Here is a 22,561-nt window from a genome sequence, read left to right as displayed (position 1 = left end):
TTTAGGTACACTCTATCACTCGATTTCTATTGGCTTTGCTTCCAAAACTGTTGGGTAAGGTAAGAATGTCTTGAACCCTTGTGAAATTGTACTTAAGTTGAACCTTAGGTTGATTGGTTATGAATTATATGTATATATAGCTTGAAGTTTTGATTATTGGTGTTTATTTAGAGCTTGGAGTTGAATTAATGGCTTGATTGAGTTTGAGAACATGTGGAAGTTTGGTTAAGGTCAACTTGGTGATTTAGTACATATTGGGAATCGACCAAGGTATGGGTTTGGTTTTCTCTATGTAATATATAATATTTCTGGACACTTAGGCTAGTGACCCATAGGATACGTTTGGATTGATATGGTTGTTGAATTTGGTTGGTTGATGATGTATGAGGAATTGATGTTGTTGATGTTGTTGAATAATGTTGTTGATGTATGATGTGTAATGAATTTGGATGAGAAATATTGTTGATGTTTGTAACGACCCGATTCCCAGTACGTCATGATCATACTGTAAACCAAGTGTCACCAACTTGTTCACCTAATAGATAACTAAATATTTATTATTAAGCACGTAATCGTATTAGCGCGCGAATTGAATTTTTGGAGAAAAACTTTTATTTTATAACAGGATATGCGAGGGCAGCTAATTAAACAAACACAAGGCCAACATCACATATCAACATAACATATAGCATATATCATACATACATATAAAGGTACTACCACATATCACATGAGTTAGCATACAATTCTTCATATTTTGCTACTATATACATAGTTAACACTCTGGGCCCTAGTCCATATAGGAAGCCCCTAAGGTGGCACCCGAAACTAGCCTAATCATTATTTACAGCTCCTAATCTCTCAGTGGATCTATCTAAAAGTGAGAGACTAAACCAAAATATCTAAGCTACACTGTAGGTGCCCCCCCAAAATACGCTACCAACTCTTACTGTCACTAATCGATCATTGCAGCCAAAAGACGAGTTCTCTATCACCTTCGTATCCTTTGCTGGGTCCTCATATATATATAGGGGTAATCTTAACTAGAGTTCCTGTTTTCATCTGAAGGGAGAAGAGCAGGGGTAAGAAATAGGGAGTTCTTAGTAGGGTCGGGGTGGTTAATTAAGTTCGTTTTAATACTATACCCAATCAGCAGCAACAACCGAATCACGCATCAAACACAATAACTAAAGAACATAAAGAGAAAATAGATACAACACATACACAATTACAGAAAATAGAATTCATAGAAGATATGCTCAATCAATCATGATGCATGTCTATTCCTAGTGCAGGTAATGAGCTCATCTGTCGGTTTCGACCCGCTCCCAACGTAACTCAGCAACTTTTGTCTGAGTTTGGTTTTCAATGTCAAAACCTCTGTAAGCAACCTCTGTCTTATAGGTGCGACTCTCTTGAGCCGATGTATGCAAACATAACCTCTGTAAGCAACCTCTATCTTACAGGTGAGGCTCTCTCTGGCCAATGTATGTATTGATAACCTCTGTAAGCAACCTCTGTCTTACAGGTGCGATCATGTCCTGGATTAGCCGATATATCTTTGGAAAGCAAATCTCGGTGGACTCACCACTATATCTCTGCTTGTTCCCAGCAGGTAGACAATCATCTTTGGTCGTTCTTTCTTTCTTTTCTTTTCTGTTCTCTGCTCTCCTATGGCAGAGATCCCTTTAACTAATATATTCTTTTCTCGTTATTCTTTTAATTCCTTAATTTTTACATAAAAAACTATCTTCACACTCTTCCTTCATCTTTTCTTAAATGTTTTATGAAGAGGGGATCATAAGATCCTTAGCTTAGATTTGTCTTTCTAAAGCTTTTAGAAAAAACTTTCCTGTTTACCACTCTCTATTTTATTTTTTCATAATACATACAATAATATTTTTATAAAATAATATATTGATAAATAATAATTTATAATAATAATTTACTCTAATATAAATGAGTAATTTTAAACAAATATTTAAAATAATATTTATAATACTCTTGAAACTTATTTTATAAAACCTTATTTTCAAACTTTTATTAATTACTTTTTAAACCACGAATTCTTTAATATTTTATAAAATTATATTTAAACCTTCACTTTATTTCATATTTATATAAATAACCCTGAGCTTTGATAAAATACCCGTTTACCCCTAAAATTTATTTCCAATAGATCAAACCAAATAAATTTCAACATTTTCAAATTATCCTATCGTAATCCAAAAATCAAATTCATCAGAATAACTCAGTTCCTGACTGCATTAAAACCCTTCGAACCTCAAACTTATCACAAATATCAATATATCACAATATCAAATTCAATATAAATTCAATCAAATTCAATCATCAAGTAATCACGATATCAATTCACTTCTCCAATATCAATTTAACTGGTGAGAATTTACCAAAATCCTATCTTCGTACGAAATCAAAATATGCAAAGCTCCGGAGAAGCTTTCTAACTGAGCCGTCGAAGAAGAAAATATCCGGAATCATCTGTGCCTCTTAGAATTTCAGTTGGCTAAACTCAAGGGGTAGGGGTGCTATGTCTCCGTCGACTTTCACCGATCAAAAGTGACGCCAACACATAAAGAAGGAGGATACAAACACTTTTACCGAATTAGATATTTTATTAGAGTTATGGATCGTAAGAAATCGAGGAAGAAAAGTTAACGTGGTCACGGTTATTCAATGAGTGCTTTTGGTTTCTCTCTTTCTTTTCTGTATGCATGCATTCGGTTATGAAAGATGAGAGATAGGAGAAGGTGTCTTTCTTTTAGTGGGGTATGATTTGGCATTAAAAGGGTTAAGTGTCATTGCCTAATGTCATTTGGTTTCATGATACAAATCTCTCTCTTTTCTTTCTTATATGCTAAGGAAGATTCTGAATAAAGGAAAGGTGATTTAGCAAGAATAAAGGAAAGGTGATTTAGCAAGAATAAAATATAGGGCACGTGTCAAGTTTCAGTGTAACCGAATTGGCGGTTCAAGTTATAAATATCTCAAACGAATAATTATAAAATTGAATATATTATTACACAAGTAATAATATATATATATATATATATATATATATATATATATATATATAAGGATAATTATATACGAGTTACTAATATAAATGACATTAGTAACTTAGAAATTAAAAGACATTTGATGAAACTTTATCAACTCTAAGCTCATCAAGAGATACCGATAATTTCTTATATCGGCAAAAGTTGGACTTGATAATAATATTAATATTATTATCTAGGCTCCATTATAATTACAACAAGTAAAATAAATAAATAATATAATAATAAAATTATATTACTATTTATTTTACTTTGGGGTTCGAAGTCGACTCGTTAAAATAAAACTAATCGCTTTAAAATATTATTTTAAGAAAAACTCGCATTAGTACAAAAATTAGAGTTGTTATAATGTTGTTAATCAATGTTGATTATTGATATTGAGAATGAATGAGGTTGATGTTGATGATTGAAAGTGGTAAAATGATTATTGTTAAGTTTGTTGGATGAGAAGGGGTTTTAGTGTGAAATCATGGATAATTGGGTTTGAGAAATTGATGATATGAGTAGTGGATTGTGGCATAAATGGAAAAATATGATGTGGGATGGAGTTAATGTGGTTTTGGTTTAGTTTTGGTAGTGAAATTAGGAAATTGAGAACTTTATGAAATTTTGGTAAAAATAAATTTTTGGTGAACTTTTATAGATCATAACTTGAGCCTCAGTTTTCTAAATTTGTTGAAAATTGCTCTAAATTAAAGTTCATTAAAAAATCTTTAAATGGATATAAAGTTTGTAGGAAATGGATTTTTTTAGAGGAAGTTATGATGATTCAAAGTTTGGTGTCAAAATCTAAATTCTGTGAATGCTACAGAATTCGTGAATTCTGTTTTCTATGCGCACGCACAGTCTTATGCGCATGCACACACGGGGACATGGCTACTGATGGGAGCACTAGCACGCTTTGTGCGCGCCCACAATCAACAAAGTTCTATAAGTTGTGCACACGCACACATTGGAAGGTGCATTCTGTTGAGGGCGTTTGCACGCCTTGTGCGTACACACACATCTATGCGTACGCACACATTTTGAAAATCCTCTTGGGCGTGCGCACGCACACCCTTGTGCATACGCACATGCCCTGTTTTTCAACTGAAATCTTATTTTTAACTGTTTCACCTTCCCAACAAGCTTGTAAACTTTTGTGACACCTATTTAAGACTTTTTGGCTTGTTTTTGGATGTTAAAACATAGAGAAGGTCTTGGGTGGAATTATTTGGTATTACCTTGAAAAGTTAGAGAACAGAGGCTTAGGTTTCTGGTATACTAAGGATGGGTTTGGTGGAGTGAGACGGAAAAATAGTATATGAGTTGAGAAACTTATGAACTAAGGAGTTTGAAAAGGAAATTGTGAATCGACAGTAGTTAAGATGAGTCGAGGACTCGGAGTTGCAATGATGAATCATTGATATACTGAAATAATGAATTTTTGAAAAACCACTGCTGTAACATTTTTTAAAATTGAGATTATTGAGACACTATGTGCCTGGCAAGGACTGTTTGATTGGATCCCGCTTGTCAAGGTAGTAGCGGCGGTGTAAGGGCGATGGTTCATCCCGCTTACGTTGAGATGTGAGGTTCGTGGCAAGAGTATCCTGCTCGCATCCCTTTAGATCACTAGAGTGTGCAAGCACAAAATCCTGGACGGTGTTCCGAGCACCATATCTTGGGGGTTCCCACTTATGATTCCGAAGGTCGACGTCTCCATGGAGATGTGTCAGGTTGACAGTTGAACCGACAATGTGATATCATAGCCTGTAGGACAAGCATTCATCATGTGCATCTTCTATGTGTTTGTTTGCTTTGCCGACTTGTAATTGCTTGCCTAATTGTATAACAAGCCTAATTGCCTACTTGAATTACTTGCCATATATGCCTATACTTGTGTTTTACTTGCATTGATATTATCTGTGTTTTTTACTGGGATTGAGGAGGTTCAGAAGGTGGTGGCGATGGGATCGCATGGAGGATAGGTTGGTGAAGGCTGTGGGGTAGCAGAAAACTGTTAGATTAGAAAATCCCCTAAGATAGACTACCCTTTTTATTATGTTAAGGTTTTAAGATATGATTTACTATTTTAGTTATGCTTTAAGATGAATCTTGTGATGGATATGAAGTTCTAGGATTGTCTCTGGCATCCCGGGGTCGTATATCTTACATCACTGGATACTGCTGTTACCCTACTGAGAACCTCCGGTTCTCATACCATATTCTGTTGTTTATCTGATGCAGGTTGCAATCTACCTCGGTGAGTTATTTTGATGGTGACAGAGCGGAGGATCTGATACTTAGTGTTCTGAGGGTAACTTGAAACTGAAGGTCGATCTCGGATGAGATCTGCTGTTGTGGCTGGAGCTGTTGTGTCCGACTTGTTGGACTTGGCGGTGCTGCTGATCCTTTGTCCCCGGAGGGTAGTAGTACCTGCAAGAGACTCCGATGCTTAAGTTAGCATGTGCTTTAGGTAGGATTTTGTGTAGAATCAGAGTATGAGTTATACCTGGGTGCTCCAGTGTATTTATAGTAGTATTGAGTGGCCTTTCTTTGAGATAAGATAGTTATCTTATCTTTTTAGGTGAACGGTCATATCTTTTAGGGGCCTAGCCACCTTTAGAGTGGGCTTTGTTCCTTCATTCAGGCCTGCTTGGACCTTTATGATGGCCGAACTCTTTAGGAAGAGGTCGGTCACTCGTGTCTTCAGTCAGCCTGGGTCACGTAGCTCAACCCAGGGTATGAATAGTGCCCCTGCTCGAACTTGATCTTACCCTTGGGGTCGTGTCTTTGGACTTCGACCCCTTTGAGGAAGTTGTGCTCGAGCATCTTGCCTTTAGTCGATCTCTTGTAGATTTCCTTGTTAGGTTTGCCTCTGCCTTGAATGTGAAGCGTTTCTTTCTTCTTTTATTTGTAGCACACATTTTTGTTTCCTTGGAAACATGCAAGGGTTTAAAAGCTTATTAATATCCTTTCGCCATTTCCTTTTTTCCCTCTTTTGTACTTCATTTTGAAATTTAAGGAATCATTTTTCCGTTTTTTCTCTCCTTTCTTTTCGCTCTTTACTTGCTGTGGTGCTTCGTTTACTTCTCCTCATGCCACCAAGCCTTCCATTTTCTTTGCCTGAAAGCGATTGTTTGGCGTGGATTTCGTCGTTCTTTTGGCTCCGGGCAATTATCGTCTTTTCTTCTGCAGGTTAGTCTTTCTTAATTGTCTTTTCTGCATGATTTCACTGTAAAGTTTTGATTTTTGAGTTTTTTTTAGAGAGCTTAATTCTTCATGCGAAAGGTTGTATCTTTGTGCCTGATCATCGTTGTGTCTTTTTCCTTGCTGCTCCTTTTGAGAAAAATGTGCGCCTTCTGATAGTTTTGCTTTTGCAGAGCTTTTTTGCTCGTCAATGTTCCTGTTTCTTTTTATGGTTGCATGACCCTATCTTTGTGCAAAGTTTTTGTTTTTTGTTGAACTATTGGTAGGAAATGGTTGTAGCTTTCTTGATGATTCTTTGCGTGGTCTATGATGATGATGGTCGTTTGTATGGAGAAATAGTAAAAATTGATTGTTCCCCCTGTATTTTTTATTTTGAGAGGTGTTCGGGTTGGTTTTTAGGGCATAGATTGTTGTTGTCCCTTTTCTAAATTCTTGCCTTGTTGTTGCCTCCAAAGGGTGCCCCTGGACTTTAGTGTGAGTCCTGGGGTTTCCCTTTTTACACTTGCTGATTACTTTTTATTGTCCGAGTTGCGTCCTTACTTGACCAACTTGTTTGGTAGTAATCCATTTTTTGCTTTTTCTTAATGTAGGAATAGTTGGCCCATGTCTTCCCAAAAAAACATTGTTGAGATGTCTACTAAGATCCTTGAGGGCATGTCTGACTGGCTGGACTCCATAGTCTTAATGTGTGTTACTGATAAACCACTATTTTATAGTTTATCTTATGCTAATTTGAGTGGATTTTATCAATTCTTTGCTCACTTATTCATATAATTTTCATAGTTTACAATTCCTTCCTAATTCTTTGATATAGTTGAAAAGATGTTTCCTAGGCCTTTAAAGTGTCAAATTTTAATTATCCTTTATTACCTAAGTGTTTTCAGACTTTATAGGGCAGGAATGGCTTAGAGGATGGAAAGAAAGCATGCAAAAGTGGAAGGAACGCGAGAAAATAAATATTTGAGAAGCTGGCGGCGACGCGTACACATGGGCGACGTGTACGCGTGACTAGCACAGAAGGCGAGCGACGCGTACGCGTGACTAGCACAGAAGGCGAGCGATGCGTACGCGTGACTTACGCATACGCATGACATGTGCCACGTGCAGAAATTGCAGAAAGCGCTGGGAGCGATTTCTGGACTCCTTTTTGGCCCAGTTCCAAGCTCGAGAACACAGAATAGAGGCTATAGAGTGGGGGATTCAGCAGGATATTCATTACTTTTCATGTTTTAAGTTTTTAGATGTAGTTTTCTAGGGAGGGAGGCTCTCTCCTCTCTCTAGGTTTTAGGATTTAGGTTTAGCTTTTCTTAATTTCAGAATTCTACCTTGCTTTAACTTAGGTTTCTTCTATTTTAATTGTTCTAGTACTTTGGTTTACTTGTTTCTCTTGTTGATTTGTTTATTTCTCCAATTTGGTTTATGAACTTCATGTTAGAATTGATCTTCCATTTAATGCAATTTGAGGTATTTCATATTTATTGCTTCTATTATTTGTTATTGATTGATGTTGCAATTGGTTGCTTGGATTTAATATTCCTTGCTAGTTTTCTATGTCTTTTTGTTGTGCCTTCCAAGTGTTTGATAAAATGCTTGGGAGGGATTTAATTTAGATTTTTATCCTCTTGACATTGGTTGAGTAATTGGTGACATTTGAGTTATCAAACTCCTTTGTTGATTGATAATTTAAAGTTGCTTATTGATTTGGATTCCACTAAAGCTAGTCTTTCCTTAGGTGTTGACTAGGACTTGAGGGATCAAATTGATTGGTCCACTTGACTCTCCTTCATAATTAGAGGGTTAACTAAGTGGAAGCAATGAACGATTCTCATTACAATTAATAAGGATAGCTAGGATTGGACTTCCAGTTCTCATATCTTGCCAAGAGCATTTGTAATTATTAATATATTCCTTCTGCAATTTACTTTTCTTGTTTATTAATCCAAAATCCCAAAAACACACTTTTCCATAACCAATCATAAGCATACTTCCCTGCAATTCCTTGAGAGATGACCCGAGGTTTAAATACTTCGGTTATCAATTTTATTAGGAGTTTGTTACTTGTGACAACCAAACTTTTGTATGAAGGGATTTCTTGTCGGACTAAAAGGTATACTTGCAACGAGAATTTATTTGTGAAATTCTAGACCATGCGAGGAATCTATTCGTCAAAATGGCACCGTTGCCCGGGAATTACAAACATGTGCCTTATTATTGGTTATTGTAAATATTTGCTTTTTACCTATTCTTAGTTTTTATAAGTTTTAGGACTTAGTTGCCTATTTTTATTAGTTTTTGGTTTTCTTTTCTACTATGAACTCTCACCCCTTTGGCTATGAGTTTGGTTACAATTATGTTGTAGGGAATAGAGTCTATAATGATAACATGCATCAAGGTTGGAACAATCAAAGATGGGAGGAGCCACAAGGATTTGATCAACCCTCTTGGCAACAACCCCCTCCAATGCACTATGACCAACAACTATTCTATGATGCATACCAAGACAACAGTTATGGTGGACCTCTTCGTGACAACCAACCTCCACCAAATTACTATGGTCAAGAGCTATTCCAGGGTGCGTACCAAGATGACAGATATGGTGAAACTCCTTGTAGTTACCAACAAGTACCACCATATACATATGAACCCCCTCCTCAACATAGCTTTGAACCACCATACTCACAAGCCCCTTACCACCAAACACCCTCATATGATCCTAACCCATATCCACCAAACCAACCACCTTTTGAGCCATATGAACCATATAGGGAGCCACCCCAATTCCAATTCAATTACTCCCAAGAACCACCACCTCCATACACACCATGTCCATATCCACCAACCCAAGATCTATATGATCCTAATCGTGCAATCTGAGCGGGACAAGAATCAAAGAATCATCTCAAGGAAACAATAGATCGATTCCTCCATAAATTGGAGCGAGTGGCATACCAAAAAGCACACGAAGCTCTTATGGCTAAAGAATCTCAATTTGAGAACAAGGAATTGAAGTGTGTTGTGCAACAAGTAGAAAAGATGGAGAGTGTTGAACGGCCACATCCTTGTTATGATAAACCACCCTCGTATCATGAATCTTTCCTCCCAAGTAATGAGCCCTTATATCCACCTTAATCTTCAATGTATGACACTCTTGGTGTTCTCTTTCAAGGGCAAAGAGAGATGAAAAGGGAAGTACTAGAATTCGCGGCTACCTTGATCGAAGTAGTAAATCGATTAGCCTCCCAACATCTGAGCACTCAAGAAACTCCCATGGCTACATGTGGAGAATCTAAAGAAGAGCGTAGCATGAAGGAGACACTAGAAACTAAAGTGGGCAATGAGGAACGCAGCTTTGTATTTGAACAAGTGGAGGAAGCTATAATTGTTGAAGAGGAAGAAGTGGTTGAAGATCTAGGAGATGCTGAACCCCCATGGGAATCTAGAGTTGTAGAGTATTCCTCTAATAAGCTTGAAATTGATGTTGAGGAGGATAGTGCATGATGAGCGGATAATTTATACACTTTTTGGCATTGTTTTTTAGGTAGTTTTTAGAATGATTTAGGTAGTTTTTAGCATGATTTTAGGTAGTTTTTAGCATGATTTAGTTAGTTTTTATGCAAAAATCACATTTCTAGACTTTATTATGAGTTTGTGTGTTTTTTTGTGATTTCAGGTATTTTCTGGCTGAAATTGAGGGACCTGAGCAAAAATCAAAAATCAAATTCAGAGGCTGAAAAAAGACTACAGATGTTGTTGGATTCTGACCTCCCTACACTCGAAATGGATTTTCTGGATCTATAGAAGCCCAATTGGCACGCTCTCAATTGCGTTGGAAAGTAGACATCTTGGGCTTTCCAGAAATATATAATAGTTCATACTTTGCCCGAGTTTTGATAACGCAAACTAGCATTTTAACGCAAACTTTATACCCTTTTCTGGCGTTAAACGCCAGAACTGGCATAAAAGCTGGAGTTAAACGCCCAAACTGGCACCAGAGCTGGCGTTTAACTCCAAGAAAAGCCTATGCATGTGAAAGCTTCAATGCTCAGCCCAAGCACACACCAAGTGGGCACCGGAAGTGGATTTCTGCATCATTTACCTATCTCTGTAAATCCTAGGTTACTAGTCATTATAAATAGGACCTTTTACTATTGTATTTTCATATCAGGAGATCTTTAGATCATTTTTGAGACTATCTTTGTATCACTTTTGATCTCTTGATCACGTTCTGGGGGCTAGCCATTCGGCCATGCCTGGACCTTCATTACTTATGTATTTTCAACGGTGGAGTTTCTACACCTCATAGATTAAGGTGTGGAGCTCTGATCTTCCTCATGAATTAATGCAAAGTACTATTGTTCTTCTATTCAATTCAAGCTTATTCTTAATCTAATATATTCACTCGTACTTCAACCTGATGAATGTGATGATCTGTGACATTCATCATCATTCTCACTTATGAATGCGTGCCTGACAACCACTTCCGTTCTATTTGCAATAGCTATAGTGTGTATCTCTTGGCCTCCTGGTCCACAATGCATGGTTGTATCTCCTGACAACATTGCCTTCCATTCCGTGAGATCAGAGTCTTCGTGGTATAAGCTAGAATCAATTGGCAGCATTCTTGATATTCGAAAAGTATAAACCTTGTCTGTGGTATTCCGAGTAGGATCTGGGATGGGATGACTGTGACAAGCTTCAAACTCGCGAGTGCTAAGCGCAGTGACAGTGCACAAAAGGATCATTGGATCTTATTCCAACACAAGTGGGAACCGACAGATGATTAGCCCTACGTAATCCGTAGCCAGACCATTTTCACTGAGAGGACGGACGGTAGCCATTGACAACGGTGATTCCCCAACATATAGCTTGCCATGAAAGGGAGTACGCATGACTGGATGAAGGCAGTTGGAAAGAAGAGATTTAGGAGGAACAAAGCATCTCCATATGCTTATCTGAAATTCCCACCAATGAATTACATAAGTATCTCTATCTTATTTTATGTCTTATTTATCTTTTAATTATCAAAGCCCCATAACCATTTGAATCTGCCTAACTGAGATTTACAAGATGACCGTAGCTTGCTTCAAGACGACAATCTCTGTGGGATCGACCCTTACTCATGTAAGGTATTACTTGGACGACCTAGTGGACTTGCTAGTCAGCTGCACAGAGTTGTGAAGAAGTGTGAGAATCACGATTCCGTGTACCAAGTTTTTGGCCTCGTCGGCAAGTATACCGAATTGTCGTCAAGGAAAAACTCACAATGGAGTGAGGTCGAATTCCACAGGGATTGATTGGTCAAGCAACTTTAATTAGAGGAATGTTCTAGTTGAGCTAAGCAGAAATTGAGTTGAGAATTGCAGAAAATTAAATGGTGGGAAAGTAAATTGCAGAAAGTAAATTGCAGAATCTTAAATAGGGATTTGGGGAGATGAACATAAAAATAAATGGCAGAAAGTAAAGAGAATGGGTAAGATCAGAAATGGGGGATTCATTGGGCTTAGGAGATGTTGCATTCTCCGAATCAAGTTCATTCTCATCTCTTCCTCAATCAATGCATTCATTGATCTCCTAGGCAATCTTAGGTGATTGGATCCCAATTTCTTGGCAACCCAATCTCTATAAGCTTGAACAATTTCCCAATTCCTTGATTTAATTGCTCATGGGAAGAGATGAAGTATGGTCACTGATTATACCACATGTATTTCCAAATCAAAGTGTTGGGAGGATTATATGTCACTATATCCGTCCAAACCCCAATTTAGTCCAACATGAGAAAGCATTTCTAGCATGATCTCCTTATCCCTTTTCCAAGGCTCAGAGGAGATCCAATTATGGAGAGTTTCTTTTCCAAGACAACTAACCAATTGAATTAAGATCGAAAGCTTTCTAGTAAATCAAGAGAAAAGAAAGAAGAAGAAGAAGAATGAAAACTATAATTGATCCATCAAATTACAATAGAGCTCTCTAACCCAATGAAAAGGGGTTTAGTTGTTCATAGCTTTGGGAATGGAAGATGATAGAGAAGAGTACATTCTAAAATAAACTAGAAATTGCAGGAAAAGTAAATATACAGCGTGTAGTTCTCCAAAATGCCAAGCTCCTTTCTAGTTCAAAACCACTCCTATATATACTACTCTTCTTGATCTTCTAGTCAGCTCTTCAAGTCTTAGATATGGGCCTTTGATCTTGAGTTGAAGCAGTTACAATCTTCAGTGGGCTCAGCTTTGCTTGCAGAAAAAGTGTGAGTTAGGCATGGGTGGACGTTAGTTAGGACATTAGTGGTGTTAACGTTAAGTGAAAATGTGGGTTTGAGAACGTTAATAACGATCACCTTTTTCACTAACGCTCCAAACCAAATTGATCCACGTTAACTTCAACGTTAGTAGCACTAACGTGACCACTAACGTTGCCTCTTAGTCCTTCGCACACGTTATTGGCATTCACCTTTACCAATAACGTTGCTTCTCAATCTTTCGCAAACGTTATTGGCATTCACCTTTGCCAATAACGTTGCTTTTTGCTTCTTTTCCCCACGTTAGTGTAACTAACGTCGCCCTTAACGTGGGTATGCCCAAGCTTTGAGAGCGTTAGTGACACTTACCTTTGTCACTAACGCTTCAAACGCCCCTTCTTCCCACATTAGTACCTCACATTAATTGCATTAACGTGACCACTAACGTGGTGGTGATTGTCATCTCCAACGTTAGTGACAAAGGTGAGTGTTACTAACGTTGGCCTATCATTCCTTGCTCCACGTTTCCCTTCACGTTAGTGGTCTTAACGTGACCACTAACATAGGCAATATTGGATTAGTCCAACGTTAGTGACAAAGGTGAATGTCACTAACGTTGGCAATTGCTTTCTCCTCCCACGTTAGAGTTCATGTTAATTGGATTAACGTGACTCTTAACGTGGCTAAGTGTGCCCTTTTTGGAACGTTAGTGGTATTCACTTTTACCATTAACGTTGGAGCTCCCCTTTTCCTCCACGTTAGCTACCACGTTAATGTAATTAACGTGGCAACTAACGTGGGCTATGATGGCTTCGAAGGCGTTATTGGCGATCACTTTTTTCTATTAACACTGCAAGTTTATTCCCATTCCACGTTAGTGGTCACGTTAATTAGATTAACATGGCTACTGACGTGGCTCCTTCTTGCTTCCTTTGTCCTGAAATCAAGCAAATAAAGTGCATCAAAGCTCTGTTCCAAGTCATGAGATAATGCATTATCCATTTTATCATTCAATTCCTGCATAATTCTCACAAAATCATGTAAAGTTCACAATGTTTACTCGAATCAAGATGTAAGTGTATATCTACCCAAAACTTGCTTATTTACTAAGAAATTGCATGAAACTACCCTAAGATAGTAAAGAAAAGGTCAGTGAAACTGGCCAAAATGCCCTAGCATCAGATTCCCATCAATTAGGCTGTTGTATGTAATGCTCTGCTAAAGCTTGGCTAGCCATGTCTAATCTTTTTAGACTGAAGCTTTAGACTAACATTGCATGATTCTTGGAATTCTTATTAATATTTTGTGTTTCTTGTTTGAGTCTAGTGTCAATTTTTAAGTTTGGTGTCAATTGCATGTCTTTATTCTTCTTGCATTTTTCGAAAGTGTGTTCTTGTGTTCTTCATTGATCTTCAAGTTGTTCTTGATGATTTTCTTTGTCTAATCTTTAAATTCTCTTGTTTTGTGTCTTTTGTTGTTTTTCATATGCATTCTCAAATTGTTAGTGTCTCTAGTATGAAATTTTCTAAGTTTCGTGTCTTGCATGTCTTTCTTTTCTTAAAAATTTTCAAAAATATGTTCTTGATGTTCATCATGATCTTCAAAGTGTTCTTAGTGTTCATCTTGGCATTCAAAGTATTCTTGCATGCATTATTTGTTTGATCTTAGTTTTTCATGTTTAATTTCATTTTGTTATTTTTCTCTCTCATCATTAAAAATTCCAAAAAAATATACAAAAATATATCTTTTCAAGTCAGTAATACAGAGAATTGAAGATTCAGAACATACAGTAGAGGAATCACAGAGAAAAAGCTGGGCGTTCAGAGAAACGCCCAGTAAGGAAGGATTTCTGGCGTTTAAACGCCAGCCAGGGTACCTAGCTGGGCGTTTAACGCCCAAGGAGGTAGCCAAGTGGGCGTTAAACGCCAGAATGGATACCATTATGGGCGTTTAACGCCAGGATAATACCAGGGAGGTAATTTTATTTTCAATTCAAATCTTTTTCAATTTTTCAAGTTTTAAAACTAATTTCTCAAAATCTTATCTCTTTCATATCCTCTCTTATTAATCATATCTTTTTCAAAATCAAATCTTTTTCATTTTTCTTTTAATATTTTAAAAAATCCTTTCTAACAATTAATGTTTCGATTCAAAAATTTCAAGTTTGTTACTTTCTTGTTAAGAAAGGTTCAATATTTGATTGTTAGAATCATATCTTTTAATTTCTTGTTAGTCAAGTCATCAATTTTAAAAATCAAATCTTTTTTATTTCTTTTTCAATCATATCTTTTCAAACATATCTTTTTCCATCATATCTTTTTCAAATCACATATTTTTAAATTCTAATTTCAAAGTCTTTTTCTAACTTCCTATCTTTTCAAAATTGATTTTCAAATCTTTTTCAATTAACTATTTGACTTTTTGTTTGATTTAAAAAAATTTACTATTTCTTATCTTTTTCAAAACCACCTAACTACTTTTCTCTCTCTAATTTTTGAAAACCACTAACAACTTTTTCAAAATTCTTTTTAATTAACTAATTGTTTTAAACTCTAATTTTATTTTATTTAAAATTTTCGAAAATTCCCTCTCTCCCATCTCTTTCTATTTAATCACTAACACTTATCCTCCTTTAATAATTCGGACCCCCTCCCTCTCTATAAGTTCGAGTTCTTCTCTCTAACTCATCCTTCTATTCTTCTTTTCCTCTGACACATCAAGGAATCTCTATACTGTGACATAGAGGATTCCATACTTTCTTTGTTTTTTTCTCTTTCATATGAGCAGGAACAAAGATAAAGGCATTCTTGTTGAAGCTGATCCTGAACCTGAAAGGACCTTGAAGAGGAAGCTAAGAGCAGCTAAAGCACAACACTCTGAAGAGGACCTGACAGAAAATTTCGAAAAGGAAGCAGATAAAACAGCCATGGCTGAACCCAACAACAACAATGCAAGAAAGGTGCTTGGTGACTTTACTGCACCAACTCCAAACTTTTATGGGAGAAGCATCTCTATTCCTGTCATTGGAGAAAACAACATTGAGCTTAAGCCTTGATGAGCGGATAATTTATACGCATTTTGGCATTGTTTTTAGGAAGTTTTTAGTATGATCTAGTTACTTTTAGGGATGTTTTCATTAGTTTTTATGCTAAATTCACATTTCTGGACTTTACTATGAGTTTGTATGTTTTTCTGTGATTTCAGGTATTTTCTGGCTGAAATTGAGGGACCTGAGCAAAACTCTGATAGGAGGCTGACAAAGGACTGCTGATGTTGTTGGAATCTGACCTCCCTGCACTCAAAATGGATTTTCAGGAGCTACAGAACTCTAAATGGCGCGTTCTTAACGGCGTTGGAAAGTAGACATCCAGAGCTTTTCAGCAATATATAATAGTTCATACTTTATTCGTAATTAGATGACGTAAACTGGCGCTCAACGCCAGTTTTATGCTGCATTCTGGAGTCAAACGCCAGAAACACGTCATGAACCAGAGTTAAACGCCTAAAACACGTTACAACTTGGTGTTCAACTCCAAGAGAAGCCTCAGCTCGTGGATAGATCAAGCTCAGCCCAAGCACACACCAAGTGGACCCCAGAATTGGATTTATGCATCAATCACTTACCTATGTAAACCCTAGTAGCTAGTTTAGTATAAATAAAACATTTTACTATTGTATTCAGTGTCTTTTGACCACGTTACATCTCTGGCCTCAGTTTTATTTTATTATTCATCTTAGGAGACTATTGATCACGTTTTGGGGGCTGGCCATTCGGCCATGCCTGGACCTATCACTTATGTATTTTGAACTGTGGAGTTTCTACACACCATAGATTAAGGGTGTGGAGCCCTGCTGTACCTCAAGTTTCAATGCAATTACTACTATTTTCCATCCAATTTGATTTATTTCTGTTCTAAGATATTCGTTGCACTTCAACTTGATGAATGTGATGATCCGTGACACTCATCATCATTCTCACTTATGAATGCGTGACTGACAACCACTTCCGTTCTACCTTAGACCGGGCGCATATCTCTTGGATTCCTTAATCAGAATCTTCGTGGTATAAGCTAGAATTGATGGCAACATTCATGGGAATCCAAAAAGTCTAACCTTGTCTGTGGTATTCCGAGTAGGATTCTGGGATTGAATGACTGTGATGAGCTTCAAAATCCTGAAGGCTGGGCGTTAGTGACAGACGCAAAAGAATCACGTGATTCTATTCCAACCTGATTGAGAACCGACAGATGATTAGTCGTGCTCTGACAGAGCATTTAGACCATTTTCACTGAGAGGATGGGATGTAGCCATTAACAACAGTGATGCCCTACATACAGCTTGCCATGGAAAGGAGTAAGAAGGATTGGACGAAAGCAGTAGGAAAACAGAGATTCAACAGGGACAAGCATCTCCATATGCTTATCTGAAATTCCCACCATTAATTTACATAAGTATTTCTATCCTATTTTATTTATCTTTTAATTATCTAATCCAATCACATTTGAATTAGCCTGACTGAGATCTACAAGATGACCATAGATTGCTTCATACCAACAATCTCCGTGGGATCGACTCTTACTCAGTAAGGTATTACTTGGACGACCCAGTGCACTTGCTGGTTAGTTGTGGGGAGTTGTGACTAAGTGTAATTCACGTGTGAGAGCTACCAAATTATTGGAGCCATTGTTGATGATCACAATTTCGTGCACCAAGTTTTTGGCGCCGTTGCCGGGGATTGTTCGAGTATGGACAACTGGCGATTCATCTTGTTGGTCAGATTAGGTAATTTTCTTTTCAAAAAATTTTCAAAAATTTTTCAAAATTTTTCTTTGTTTTCGTTTTTCCAAAAAAATTATTTTCGAAAATTTTTTTTAAATTATTCTATGGCTTCAAAACTTTCAAGAATGAATTCTAGAGTTTCATGGTAACATGTTGAATCTTAGATGGCTGTAAAGCCATATTCAAACTCCTTTGGAATTGGTCATCAACTAATCACCACGATGCATGTAATTCCATCCTAAAGCTGACTGGCTATTAAGCCATGTCAAACCCTTTGATTGGAGCTTTGGGCTAATATTGAAAGATTCCTGGAATTCTTCTTAAAGGTTTTGAATTTCTTATTTTCTTTTTCCTATATGTTTTTCGAAAAAAAAATAAAAATACAAAAAAATTCAGAAAATCATAAAAACAAAAAATATTTTGTGTTTCTTGTTTGAGTCTTGAGTCAATTTTTAAGTTTGGTGTCAATTGCATGTTTTAAAAATCTCTTGCATTTTTTTCGAAAAACTCATGCATTCATGGTGTTCTTCATAATCTTCAAGTTGTTCTTGGTAAGCCTTCTTGTTTGATCTTGATATTTTCTTGCTTTGTATTTTTTGTTGTTTATCATATGCATTTTTCGTTTGTTAGAGTCCAAGCATTAAAGATTTCTAAGTTTGGTGTCTTGCATGTTTTCTTTGCATCAAAAATTTTTTTCTTGATGTTCATCATGATCTTCAAAGTGTTCTTGGTATTCATCTTGATATTCATAGTGTTCTTGCATGCATCATGAGTTTTGATTCATAATTTTCATGTTGTGAGTCATTTTTGTTGTTTTTCTCTCTCATCATTAAAAATTCAAAAATAAAAAAATATTTTTTCCTTAATTTTCTCATAATTTTGGAAAATTTGAGTTGACTTTGTCAAAAAAAAATTTTAAAATTAGTTGTTTCTTACAAGTCAAGTCAAATTTTCAATTTTAAAAATCCTATCTTTTCAAAACTTTTTCAAAAATCAAATCTTTTTCATTTTTATCTTATTAATTTCGAAAATTTTAAAATTATTTTCAAAATCTTTTTCTTAATTTTATTTCAAATTTTCAAAATTATGCTAACAATTAATATGATTGATTCAAAAATTTGAGGTTTGTTACTTTCTTGTGAAGAAAGGTTCAATCTTTAAATTCTAGAACCATATCTTTTAGTTTCTTGTTAGTTAAGTAATTAATTTTAATTTTAAAAATTAAAATTTTTTTAATCCTATCCTTTTATCATATCTTCTTATCTTATCTTTTTATCATATCTTTTTCAAAATTTATCTTTTTCAAAAATTTGATTTCAAAATATCTTATCTAACTTCTTATATTCTTATCTTTTCAAATTTGATTTTAATATCTTTTCAATTAACTAACTAACTAACTTTTTGTTTGTTTCTTATCTTTTTCAAAACCACCTAACTACTTCTCCCTCTCTAATTTTCGAAAATATCTCACCTCTTTTTCAAAATGCTTTTTAATTAATTAACTAATTGTTTTAAAATTTTAATTTTAATTATATCTTATCTTTAATTTTCGAAAATCATTAACTACTTTTTCAAAATTATTTTCGAATTATCCCTCTCTTCTCTTCTTCTATTTATTTATTTATTTACTAACACTTCTCTTCACCTCTCTTCATCTCCAATCACTGCCTCTATCCTCACCCTTGTGATTGGATTCTCCACTTTTATTCCTTTCTTCTTCTACTAATAATAAGGACCCTCTTTGTCCAGATATAGAGGATTCCTCTTCCTTTTCTTTTTCTCTTCTCTTTCATATGAGCAGGAACAAGGAAAAAGACACTCTTGTTGAAGCTGATCCAGAACCTGAAAGGACTCTAAAAAGGAAACTAAGAGAAGCTAAATTACAACAATCCAGCGGCAACCTTTCTGAAATTTTCGAACAAGAGAAGGAGATGGCAGCCGAACCCAACAACAATAATGCAAGGAGGATGTTTGGTGATTTCACTAAACCAACGTCCAAGTTTGATGGAAAAAGTATCTCAATTCCTACCATTAGAGCAAACAATTCTGAGCTGAAACCTCAATTAGTTGCTTTGATGCAACAGAACTGCAAGTTTCATGGACTTCCATCTGAAGATCCTTATCAGTTTTTAACTGAGTTCTTGCAGATTTGTGAGACTGTTAAGACAAATGGAATAGATCCTGAAGTCTACAGGCTCATGCTTTTCCCTTTTGCTGTAAGAGACAGAGCTAGAACATGGTTGGACTCACAACCTAAAGATAGCCTGGACTCCTGGGATAAGCTGGTCACGGCCTTCTTGGATAAATTCTTTCCTCCTCAAAAGTTGAGCAAGCTTAGAGTGGATGTTCAGACCTTTAAGCAAAAAGATGGTGAATCCCTCTATGAAGCTTGGGAAAGATACAAGCAGATGACCAAAAAGTGCCCTTCTGACATGTTTTCAGAATAGACCATATTAGATATATTCTATTATGGTCTATCTGAGTTTTCCAAAATGTCATTGGACCATTCTGCAGGTGGATCCATTCACTTAAAGAAAACGCCTGCAGAAGCTCAAGAACTTATTGACATGGTTGTAAATAACCAATTCATGTACACTTCTGAGAGGAATTCCGTGAATAATAGGACGCCTCTGAGGAATAGAGTTCTTGAAATTGATGCTCTGAACGCTATATTGGCTCAGAACAAAGTGTTGACTCAGCAAGTCAACATGATTTCTTAAAGTCTGAATGGATGGCAAAATGCATCCAACAGTACTAAAGAGGAAGCTTTTGAAGAAGCTTATGATCCTAAGAACCCTGCAATAGCAGAAGTAAATTACATGTGAACCTTATGGGAACACCTATAATTCATCATGGAGAAATCATCCAAATTTCTCATGGAAGGATCAACAAAAGCCTCAACAAGGCTTTAATAATGGTCGAAGAAACAGGCTAAGCAACAACAAGCCTTTTCCATCATCTTCTCAGCAATAGACAGAGAATTCTGAGCAGAGCCCCTCTAATTTAGCAAATTTAGTCTCTGTATCTGTCCAAGGCCACTTTAAGTTTCATGAGTGAAACAAGGTCCTCCATCAGAAATTTGGAGGCACAAGTGGGCCAGTTGAGTAAGAAAGTCATTGAAACTCCTCCCAGTATTCTCCCAAGCAATACAGAAGAGAATCCAAAGGGAGAGTGCAAGGCCATTGATGTAATCAATATGGCCGAATGCACAAGGGAGGAGAAGGACGAAAATCCTAGTGAGGAAGACCTCCTGGGACATCTCTCAAACAAGAAGGAGTTCCCTATTGAGGACCTAAAGGAATCTGAGGCTCATATAGAGACCATAGATATTCCATTAAATCTCCTTCTGCCATTCATGAGCTCTGAAGATTATTCTTCCTCTGAAGAGGATGAAGATGTAACTGGAGAGCAAGTTGCTCAATATCTAGGAGCCATCATGAAGCTGAATGCCAAGTTATTTGGTAATGAGACTTGGGAAGGTGAACCTCCCTTGCTCATTAGTGAACTAGATACATGGATTCAGCAAACTCTACCTCAAAAGAAACAAGATCCTGGCAAATTCTCAATACCCTATACCATAGGAACCATGACCCTTAACAAGGCTCTGTGTGATCTAGGGTCAGGCATAAACCTTATGCCACTCTCTGTAATGGAGAAACTGGGGATCATTGAGGTACAGCCTGCCTTATTCTCATTATAATTGGCAGACAAGTCAGTAAGACAAGCTTATGGATTAATAGAGGACGTGTTGGTAAAGGTTAAAGGCCTTTACATTCCTACTGATTTCATAATCTTAGACACTAGAAAGGAGGAGGATGAATGTATCATCCTTGGAAGACCTTTCCTAGCCACAGCAGAAGCTGTGATAAATGTTAACAGAAGAGAATTAGTCCTTCAACTGAATGGGGACTACCTTGTGTTTAAGGCACACGACTATCCTTCTGTAACAAGGGAGAGTAAGCATGCAGAGCTTCTCTCAATACAGAGTCAAACAGAGCCCCCACAATCAAACTCTAAGTTTAGTGTTGGGAGGCCACAACCAAACTCTAAGTTTGGTGTTGGGACTATACAACATTGACATGATCACCTGTGAGGCTCCATGAGAGCCCACTGTCAAGCTATTGACATTAAAGAAGCGCTTGTTGGGAGGCAACCCAATTTTTATTTATCTAATGTTATTTTTATTTAATTGTTATTTTGTGTTTTAGTAGGTTCAGTTTAATGAAGTCACGAAAAAAATATTAAAATTAAAAACAGAATAAAAAAATAGCAGAAGAAAAATCACACCCTAGAGGAAGGACCTACTGGCGTTTAAACGCCAGTAAGAAGCATCTGGCTGGCGTTCAACGCCAGAACAGAGCATGGAGCTGGCGCTGAACACCAGAAACAAGCATGGAACTGGCGTTCAACACCAGAAACATGCTGCAGATGGGCGTTGAACGCCCAGAACATGCATCACCTCGGCGTTTAAACGCCAGAATTGCATGCAAAGGCATTGTACATGCCTAATTGGTGTAGGGATGTAAATTCTTGACACCTCAGAATCTGTGGACCCCACAGGATCATCTTAGGATCTGTGGACCTCACAGGATCCCCACCTACCTCACCCTTTTTCTCTCCATTCACGGTCATCCCTTCTGTTTTTCACCACTCACATCCATCCATCTCTTCCCCACCCAAACCCACCCTACATAGCCGAATACACATCTCTCTCCCTCTCCTCCATATCTTCTTCTTCTTCTTTTATTCTTTCTTCTTTTGCTCGAGGGTGAGCAACATTTTAAGTTTGGTGTGGTAAAAGGATAGCTTTTTGTTTTTTCATAACCATTGATGGCACCTAAGGCCAGAGAAACCTCTAGAAAGAGGAAAGGGAAGACAAAAGCTTCCACCTCCGAGTCATAGGAGATGGAGAGATTCATCTAAAGGGTCTATATCTCAGTGGTAGAACATTTGACTGCAAATCAAGAGATCCCTGAGATACCTCAGGGGATAAATTTTCCTCCACACAATTATTGGGAGCAACTAAGGATAGGAGCACCAAAATCACTAGGGATCATGCAACAGAAGCAAGGAAGAAACATAGAGGAGCTCAAAGAGCACCATTGGTCCTTCAAGAAGGCGCTACCCTCACTAAGGTGGACTCATTCCTTGTTCTTATTTTCTCTGCTTTTCGGTTTTTATGTTATATGTTTATCTATGTTTTGTGTCTCTACTTCATAATCATTAGTAGTTAGTAACTACGTCTTAAAGCTATGAATAATTTCATTAATCCTTC

At 36.8% G+C, this 22,561-nt stretch overlaps 1 non-coding gene and 1 pseudogene across 1 annotated transcript; both read right to left on the bottom strand.

Annotated features, from left to right (window-relative positions):
- Window positions 1-22,561, bottom strand: part of LOC140184104 (uncharacterized) — a 39,920-nt pseudogene that overhangs the window by 5,625 nt on the left and 11,734 nt on the right.
- On the bottom strand, window positions 19,617-19,720 carry LOC112799409 (small nucleolar RNA R71). Its single transcript, XR_003200991.1, has one exon. It is a non-coding gene; the product is annotated as a small nucleolar RNA R71 (small nucleolar RNA).

The sequence above is a fragment of the Arachis hypogaea genome, chromosome 4 (assembly GCF_003086295.3).
Source record: "Arachis hypogaea cultivar Tifrunner chromosome 4, arahy.Tifrunner.gnm2.J5K5, whole genome shotgun sequence".
Classification (NCBI taxonomy): Eukaryota; Viridiplantae; Streptophyta; class Magnoliopsida; order Fabales; family Fabaceae; genus Arachis; species Arachis hypogaea.
The sequence above is the reverse complement of the archived record's forward strand: the minus strand, read 5'-3'. Positions and strand labels throughout refer to the sequence as shown.